Source organism: Lynx rufus, unplaced genomic scaffold (assembly GCF_022079265.1).
Source record: "Lynx rufus isolate CCGP_SWC_20201006 ecotype Redwood Valley unplaced genomic scaffold, mLynRuf1.p SCAF_3, whole genome shotgun sequence".
NCBI lineage: Eukaryota > Metazoa > Chordata > Mammalia > Carnivora > Felidae > Lynx > Lynx rufus.
This window is the reverse complement of record NW_025814845.1, coordinates 173,737,990-173,747,500: the sequence shown is the minus strand read 5'-3', so window position 1 is coordinate 173,747,500 and position 9,511 is coordinate 173,737,990. Positions and strand designations below refer to the sequence as shown.

The following is a 9,511-nucleotide window of genomic DNA, read 5'->3' as shown; positions in this document are numbered from 1 at the left end:
GGTTTCTTTTATATGCAGATCTTTCAGGAAAGCAGAGTCTAAGTGGTAGTAATAAAGAAAAGGGGAAAGGTGAGGAAAAGTGTAGAGGATGAAGGGGAGAAAATAAGACAAACTTTGCTCTTTGGAACTAACAAGGTTCAGACCTGATCGGTAGACTCCGGATTTTGTGTTTGCTCACTTAGAAAAGGCATACCCTTAAACCTGGACCATCCACGTTTTAACTTTAGATCAGAATTTGAGGTCAAGTTCTACACTTAAGCTTTTGGACAAGGTGCTTGCTGATCCTTCTTCCTGATCTGTAAGACTAGCTAATGTTTACTCATGGAGTTGCCCGGAACCCTAAGTGCAAGGATGCCTACAAAGCCTCTAGGCTCGTGTGGTTGAGTTTGTGCTTGGGATTAGTTGGTGGGGGTTTGACATCATAGGAATATAGCCTTTGGGAGGCAGACAGTCTGGCCTAAATCCAGCTTGGCTGCTGACGAGCTAGTCTTTTTGAACGATCTGCGTTATAAATTTCTTCATTTGCAAGCTGAACATCATAATACTTGCTGTTGTGAGGATAAGACCTGTTCTTTGTGGTGAGGGCTGCTTAGTAGGGGTGCAAGCAGCAGCAGCTGAGAACTGTCCCCCATTATGTTTGGACCCTGTACTTGGGGGAAGAAACCCTGGATAGATGGTGCAGAAGCTCTCTTCTGCTCAGGCCTCTGCACTTGCTTTCATACTGTCCTCCTCTGACTTAGACCTGATCACGCATTCTTGTGTTCCTCTGTCTATATCTAATGCAACATCTCTCAGTTTTTTCAAGACCCAGGAGTCCTTTTGATAATTTTTTTTTTTTTAAAGGCAACCTTCTTATTTTCAGACTTTGATTTACTTTCCCTCTGTCCAATCCCTACTCCCATCTAGGCATTACCTTTCAGGGGAAAATTTCCCATCTGGGAGGCTTACCATTGCCCAATGCAGAACTTCCTAGTCCTGGGCCAGGGCACTTGGGGCCTCTGGTGGCCTGTAGTGGTGGCAAGAAAATGTTCCCCCCCCCCCTCCAAAAGTCCCCACCCCCTGGAGCTGGGTAGGGAACAATCCATCCCCCTTATTTCCAGGTGAAGTCTCCTATTAATCCTACCAGTTCCCTTTCAAACATTCATTCTCTAGGGGCCCTTTGCTAACCATTGCCCTTGAGGTTGGCAGAATTCCAAGGTGACCTCCAGTGACCCGTACTCTTGTATAATCTACTCCTCGAGTGTGGGCAAACCTGTGACTATGATAAGGTATTGCTCCTGCGACCGCATTACATGGTACTTTTGTATGGCAATGGGGTAGGGATTTTGCAAATGTAATTAAAGTCCCTAATTAGTTGATTTTTGAGTTAATCAAAAGGGAGATTATCTTGGGTGGGCCTGGCCTGATGAGGTAGCCTTTAAAAGTGACCAGTAGCAGGCATTCTCCTGCCAGCTTTGGAGAAGCCAACAACTGTGCTGTGAACTGCTGAAGCAGTGAAGAAATAGCCAGGATGGTGCAAGAAAATCTGGAGAGAGGATTGTGCAGCATTTTCAGGAGGAAGCAGCCAACTACTTCAGAGAAGTGAGTTGAGACCAGGGCTGAGAAACCTACATTTTATTACCTGGCGAGCAGGTGGTCAGGGTGTATTTGGTGGAACGACCTGGATAAAATCAGGTTGTGGGGATGTGAATAGTGAATGCAAGACCATGAGTAGATCGAGCAAGTGCAGGTGCATCTTCCAAGTAGCTCTGCTAGGAAAGGAGAGGAAGGGGGGCAGTAGTAGTGGGGGCCCTAGGATGACCACAACATGGCTTTCATAATGGGACATGCTGAGAAATGTCGATGCTACTGGGAAGGACAAAACCGTGAGAAAGAGGAGAGAAGGGCACTTCATGGCATGATGTTCCCAAGGAGGTAATCCCGAACAAAGACGGAGACCTTTTCTGTGGGTAGGAGTGGGCTAGCTCTTCCCCTGTGCTTGGAAGGAAAGCTGTATTAGGTTTAGGGGCAGATGAGTTTGAAAGGGGGAGTGATTGGTTGGGAAGGATAGGAAGAAGCATTTTTACTGATGATCTCTACTTTCTCTGTGAAGTAGGAAGCAAAGTCATCCACTCATGAGATGGTGACTGTTTGGTTTGTGGAGAGCAGGGAATTAAAAATAAAAATCTTTAAAATTTCATGATTGGGGCGCCTGGGTGGCTCAGTCGGTTAAGCATACGATTTTGGCTCAGGTCATGATCTCATAGTCTGTAGGTCCGATCCCTGCCTTGGGCTCTGTGCTGATAGCTCAGAGCCTAGAGCCTGCTTCAGATTTCCCTTGCTCTCTGCCCATCTCTCCCCCCTCACCCCCACTCAAAAACAAACATAATGAAATTAAAAAAAAATTTTTTATAACACATACAGAAAAGTGCATAAGTCATAACTATACTGACCAATAACTTATTAGAGTGTGAATTCAACGATGTAACCACCACCCATTTAAAGACCTAGAATATTACAGCAGCCCAGAAGCCCTTCCCATGCCCCCACTAAGCAACAAATGCTTCCTAAAGGAACTACCAATTGACATCTAACACCATAGATGAATTTTGCCTTTTTTTTTTTTTTTTGGCACTTTATCTGACTGGAATTATATGGTATCTGTTGTTTGACACCTGATTTCTTGTACTCAACATTGTGTTTGTAAGATACATCCATGTTAGATACTGAAGTAATTAATTTGCATTGCCATCTAGTATTCCATTTGCAAATATATCACAATTTGTCTTTTCTAATGTTGATAGACATTGGGATTATTTTCACTACCACAAATACAGACTGCATACCTTTTGGTGTACATTTAATGCTTTTGTGTTTTAATAGAAATATAGGAGTGGAATTGTATATTATACATGTGTTGAGCTTTCAAAAATACTGCCTGGGGGGAGGTGCATGAGTGGTTCAATCTGTTGAGCATCTGACTCTTGGTTTTGGCTCAAGTTATGATCTCACTAATTGTGAGTTTGAGCCCCACATTGGGCTCTGCACTGACAGTGTGGAGCCTGCTTGGCATTCCCTTTTTCCCCACTCTCTCTGTCCCTATCCTTCTTGTTTGCTTTCTCTCCCTCAAAATAAATAAAATTAAAAAAAAAAAAAAACCTGCCTGGTAAGGAAAGATCTAGCAGCATTCCTGCAATCATTTTTCTCCCTTTAGGGGGGATGCCTGGGAAAGAAAGAAAAGAAAAAAAAAAAAGACTCAGGTAAATGCTCTTGTAAACATGCTAATGAAAGACTTGCAAATACACTGATGGTATTTACTCTTGTGAGAATTCTTATCTAGGGAATGCTTTTTAGCAGTATGTCATTGAATAGTTTAGATTGCTTTTTGCAAATAAACCTGGTATATGTGTCCTTAATGGGGTAGGATTTCCAAGAAAATAGTACCTAAGCTATTGAATCATCAGAATATAAAATACTGATGTTTCACAACTGAAATAGCTCCCGTTTGTGATGGCCTTCTGCGCTGCTCTCAGCCTCCTAACATGACAAGGAAGAATGTGGACAGTGGTGTTGGTGATCACCAATCTGTTCTTGCTTTGCTTGTGTCTCACAATTACCCTTCTCCTTGGCAATTATCTGTTGTTACAGAGGAAGCTCTCTGATTCTTCTAAATATGATTGGACTGTCAGATTCTTTGTGTTTTCTCACTACCAAACAATATTCTACGTGATTGCTCCAATTTATCCTTCCAGTAGCATGCAGGACCGTTGTAATTGCTTCCATTCTTGGTAACACTTGGCAATGCCAGTCTTGTTATTTTAGACAATCTGGAGTGTGTGTAGGTCCTTTGACTTTGTTTATTCTTTCTCAAAGTTGCCTCAACTAATTCTTTGATTTCCATCTAAATTATAAAAGCAGCTTATCAATTTCCATGACAAATCTGCCTAAATTTTGATTGAGATAGTATTAAATCTATACACAAATGTGGAAGAAAGGCCCCTGTTTCCACTACTTAGTGTTGTAAGTTGAATTGTGTTCCTCCAAAAGTTAGGTTGAAGTCCTAACCCCAATACTTATGAATATGATCTTATTTAGGAATGAATCTTTGCAGATGTAATCAACTTACAATGAGGTCAGATTTGATCAGGGTGGGCCCTAAATTCATTGACTGATATCCTTTTAAGGATCCCATAATCTTCAGATTTCTTTCTTATCAGATATATATTCAATAACGACTATAAATTCCTTTCTAAGTACAGATTTAGCCATGTTACATATTTTTTCAATATGTTTATACCTTCATTTTCATTTGCTGATTTCCTATGTCTTTGACTCATGGGTGATTTTGAAATACATTGTTTAATTTTAAAAATAAGGATAGCTTCTAGTTGTATTTCTGTAGTTGAGTCCTCATTGAATTTCATTGTGATCAGAGAACATATTCTAAGTGGTTCTTTGGAATTTATTGAGACTTGCTCTGTGGTCCGACATGTGGTTTATTTTGGTAAATATTCTATATATACTTGGAATGAATGTGTCTTTGTGGTTCCTAGGGTTGGTGTTCTATGTAAGTAGATCACTTTGTTTTTCAAGTTTTTTTTCTGTTTAATGGATTTTTTTTTTTTGGTCTGCTTATTCTATCAACTGTTCAGAAAGGTATGTTAAACTCTTCCAGTATCACTGTGAGTTTGTGTATTTTTCCTCTTTATTTTATTTTATAGAGTGTGTATGAGCAGGGGAGAGGGGCAGAAAGAGAGCGAGAGAGAGAGAGAGACAGAGAGAGAAGGAACTTTAAGCAGGCTCTACACTCAGCATGGAGCCCTATGTGGGGCCTGATCCTATAACCCTGGTATCATGACCTGAGCTGAAATCAAGAGTCAGAGGCTGAACCAACACCAAGGCATCCCTATCTGTCCTTCTGATTTTGTCAACACTTATTTCATTTTTAGGTTATATTGGTAGATGTATACACGTTTAAAATTGTTCTAACTTTGTGCCAAAATGGTACTTCTATCATTATGAAATGTCCCTCCTCATCTTACAATAATGCTTCTTGCCAAAAAGTTTACTTTGTGTGATATTAGTATAGGTACACAAACTCTTTTGGTTAGTGTTTTGTATAGTATATCTTTTTTTCAGTTTTTTACGTTAGGCCCTTTGTATTTAAGGCATGTCTTCTGTAAAAAAAAAAAAAAAAAAAAAAAAAAAACAAAAACAGAATTGGGGCGCCTCGGTGGCTCAGTCGGTTGAGCATCTGACTCCGGCTCAGGTCATGATCTCACAACTTGGGAGTTTGTGCCCTGCGTCGGGCTCTGTGCTGACAGCTCAGAGCCTGGAGCCTGCTTTCGGATTCTGTGTCTCCCTCTCTCTCTCTGCCCCTAACCCACTCGCATTCTGTCTCCGTCTCTCTCAAAAATAAATAAACATTAATAAAATTTAACGTTTTTATTTATTTTTGGGACAGAGAGAGACAGAGCATGAATGGGGGAGGAGCAGAGAGAGAGGGAGACACAGAATCGGAAACAGGCTCCAGGCTCTGAGCCATCAGCCCAGAGCCTGACGCAGGGCTCGAACTCACGGACTGCGAGATCGTGACCTGGCTGAAGTCGGACGCTTAACCGACTGCGCCACCCAGGCGCCCCAAACATTAATAAAATTTAAAACAAATACAGAATTGAGTTTAATTTTTTGTTTTTCAAATCTATCAATGTTTGCCTCTTAATTGGACTATTTAGTCAGGCTAATTTATTGTAATTACTTTAATAGATTTAAAGACAAATATTTTAGTCTTTTATATTTTTCCAATCCCTTTTAAGTTCTTTTCTCTTTCAATTGCTCTTCCTCTTTTGTAGATCTGGTGCTAAGTTCTCTGTTTTTGATGATGGATTTATTGAATTTTTACCTTTGAAAGGTATTTTTATTGTATATAGAATTTTAAAGTACTTTGAGGATATTATTCCATTATCTGCTGGCTTTCATTATTTCTTTGAAAAGTTTTTGCAAGTCTTTGTATTTTGAAAGTAATCTTTAATGTTTTTATATTGGCTGCTTTAAAAATGTTTTTTTTAAACCTTTGATTTTTAGCAGTTTTAGTTCTGTAAATAAACTAGGTACATCTTACTCTGATGCACCCCAATAAGATCTTCCTGGTATTTATCCTACTTGGTATTTGTAATATCTTTTGAATCTGTGGTTTGATGTCTTTTATTTTTAGAAAATTTGTAGCAGTATCACTCTAAATATTGCTTTATTTCCATTCTCTCCCCCCCCCCTCCCCCAGGAGCCTAATTACATGTGTTATGTATTTTTTGTACTCCTTTGGTCTTAAACTGTTGAGATTTTTTCTTTTTTTTTTTTTTTTTTTTTTCGGATTCATTTCAGATATTTCTTTTTTAAAACGTGTGTGTGTGTGTGTGACAGTTTTAAGTTCACAGCAAAATTGAGCGGAAGGCAGATTTCCCATATATCCCTTTGCCCCTACGAATGCATGGCCTCCTCCATTATCAACAACCTGAACTAGAGTGGTACATTTGTTACACTGATGTATCTACAATGACACATCATTATGTGACACACTTAAAGTCTATAGTTTACCTTAGGGTTCACTCTTGGTGTTGTATGGGTTTAGACAAATGTATGACATCTGTGCATCTTCTAGTATCATGCAAAGTATTTTCACTGCCCTAAAAATCCTGTGTTTTACCTATTTACCCTCTAACCCCATCCCATTCCCTAGCAACCACTCATCTTTTTACTTTCTCCATAGTTTTGCCTCTTCTGGAATGCCATATAGTTGGTATAATATGTATGGAGACTTCTCAGATTGTTTTTCATTTTGGCAACATGCATTTAAGTTACCTGCATGTTTTTTTTTTCCATGGCTTGATAGCTAATTTCTTCCTAGCACTGAATATTCCATTGTCTGGGTGTGCCACATTTTATCTGTTTACCTACTGGAAAACATTTTGTTGCTTCTAAGTTTTGGCAACTATGAAGAAAGCTGCTGTAAACGTACATGTGCATGTTTTTATGTGCATATAAGTCTTCAATTCCTTTGAGTAAATATCAAGGAGCACAATTACTGGGTTGTATGGTAAGAGTATGTTTGATTTTGTAAGAAACCACCAAACTGTCTTCTAAAGTGGCTGTACAATTTTGCATTCCCACCTGTTGCTCCACGCCCTTGCCAGCACTTGATGTCATTGTTCCAGATTTTGGCCACTGTAATGAGTGTGTAGTCCTACCTCATTGTTTTAATTTGCATTTCTCTGATGATCTATGTAGAGTATCTTTTCATATGCTTATTTGCCATCTGTCTATATATATATATATATATATATATATATATATATATAATCTTTTTTTTTGCTGAGGTGCTGTTAAGCTCTTTGGCCCATTTTTAATTGAAGTTGTTTTTATTGTGTTTTAAAAATTCTTCGTATATTTTAATGTTTATTTTTGAGAGAGACCGAGTGTGAGCAGGGGAGGGGCAGAGAGGAAGACACAATCCGAAGCAGGCTCCGGGATCCCACCTGTCAGCACAGAGCCTGATGCAGGGCTTGAACCCACGAACCATAAGATCATGGCCTGAGCTGAAGTTGGATGCTTAACTTACTGAGCCCTCATGCGCCCCTATCAGAAGTGTCTTTTATAAATATTTTCTTCCGGTCTATGGTCTGTCTTCTCATTTCCTTGCTGGTGTCTTGCATGGAGCATAAGTTTTTAATTTTAATGAAGTCCAGCTCATCAGTTATTTTTCATGGATCATGGCTTTGGTGTTGTATCTAAGTCCTTATTCCCATATCTGAGATCATCTAGGTTTTCTCCTATTTTGTCTTCTAGGAGTTTTATAGTTTTGCATTTAACATGTAGACATAGGATCCATTTTGAGTGAATTTTTGTGAAAAGTATATAAAGTCTATGCATAGATTTATTTATTTGTATGTGGATATTTAGTTGTTCCAGCACCATTTGTTGAAAAGACTTTCTTGGGGCTGAATGATGAGCAGGGTGAAGTATGCACGTACGGGCTGTGGGTACTGAGACTGGCATGGGTGGGACCTGCATCCCAGTGAGTGGGTTGGGTGGTGTTTCCTGTTCTCTTCCCTGTGCAGCTGTAGCTGGGGCCTTGACTGACCCAGCCCGACTGTGGCTTCAGCTTTGGAAGAGTTACAGGAAGGTCTAGAAGAAGTGAAAGTGCTGCTGGAAAAGGCCCCTAGAAAAAGAGTACGTGATGCCCTTATGGCTGAAAAATCCAAGATTGAGACAAAAATCAAGAACAAGATCCAGCAGAAATGAGAGAAAAGCAGAACTTCTTGACTATGAAAAGCCAGATGCTGTGATTGCCCCTATTACAATGGGCTACACAGTGAAAATCAGTAATTACCGATGGGATCAGTGAGATAAGTTTGTGAAAATCTACATTACCTTAACTGGAGTTCATCAAATCCCCACTGAGAATGTGTAGGTGCATTTCACAGAGAGGTCATCTGATCTCTTGGTAAAGAAACTAAACGGGAAGAGCTTTACTCCATGATTGTTCACAATCTCTTAAAACCCATCTCTGGGGGCGCCTGGGTGGCGCAGTCGGTTAAGCGTCCGACTTCAGCCAGGTCACGATCTCGCGGTCCGTGAGTTCGAGCCCCGCGTCGGGCTCTGGGCTGATGGCTCAGAGCCTGGAGCCTGTTTCCGATTCTGTGTCTCCCTCTCTCTCTGCCCCTCCCCCGTTCATGCTCTGTCTCTCTCTGTCCCAAAAATAAATAAATGTTGAAAAAAAAAATTAAAAAAAAAAAAAAAACCCATCTCTGGAAGGCAGTTCAAAAAAAAGTTAAGAAAGCTGAAAACATGTGGTGGGACTACCTGACTCAGGTTGAAAAAGAATGTAAAGAAAAAGAAAAGCCCTCCTATGATACTGAAAACAGATCCTAGTGAGGGATTGATGAATGTTCTAAAGAAACTTACGAAGATGGAGATGATATGAAGTGAACCATTACTAAAGACTGGGTGGAATCAAGAGAGAAACAAGCCAAAGGAGACACAGAATTTTGAGACTTGAAAGTCATTTGGGGACTGTGATGTGGAAATACTGACCCTTCCAGTGAGGAACTGTTAGTGAGCTGCAGAGATAAATTTGACAGATAAATGCTTACATAGCCTCCTTCTAAGTAAAGGCAATGAATTCTTCCATTTCCTACTGGAGGATTTATTTAAATATGCTTATTAAACACTTCCCCTAAAGGTGATTTCCTTAGTAATCTGGGCATTTCGTTCAAAAAAGGATACTGTGTTCTTGTGTGAAATGTAAAAAAAGCAAGTCTTGCCTAATGATAATGCCACATTGTGTGTATTTTTGTTCAACTAAGAGGTAGAAAACAAAAGTTCTTGTTTGCCTGTAAGTTCCTGACATCACCACCCACCAATGTAAGAATAAGTAAAAATAAAGCCTGGATTTTTGCATTAAAAAAACACAAAACTTTTTTTTCCCCCCACTGTATTGCCTTTGCTACTTTGTAAAAATATCAGTTAAATATAT

The 9,511-nt window shown here is 39.7% G+C and overlaps 1 pseudogene; it reads left to right on the top strand.

The window, feature by feature from the left end:
• Nucleotides 1–1,807: 1,807 nt before the first annotated feature.
• LOC124521224 (calcyclin-binding protein-like) lies at nt 1,808–9,027 on the top strand (annotated as a pseudogene).
• Nucleotides 9,028–9,511: the final 484 nt, after the last annotated feature.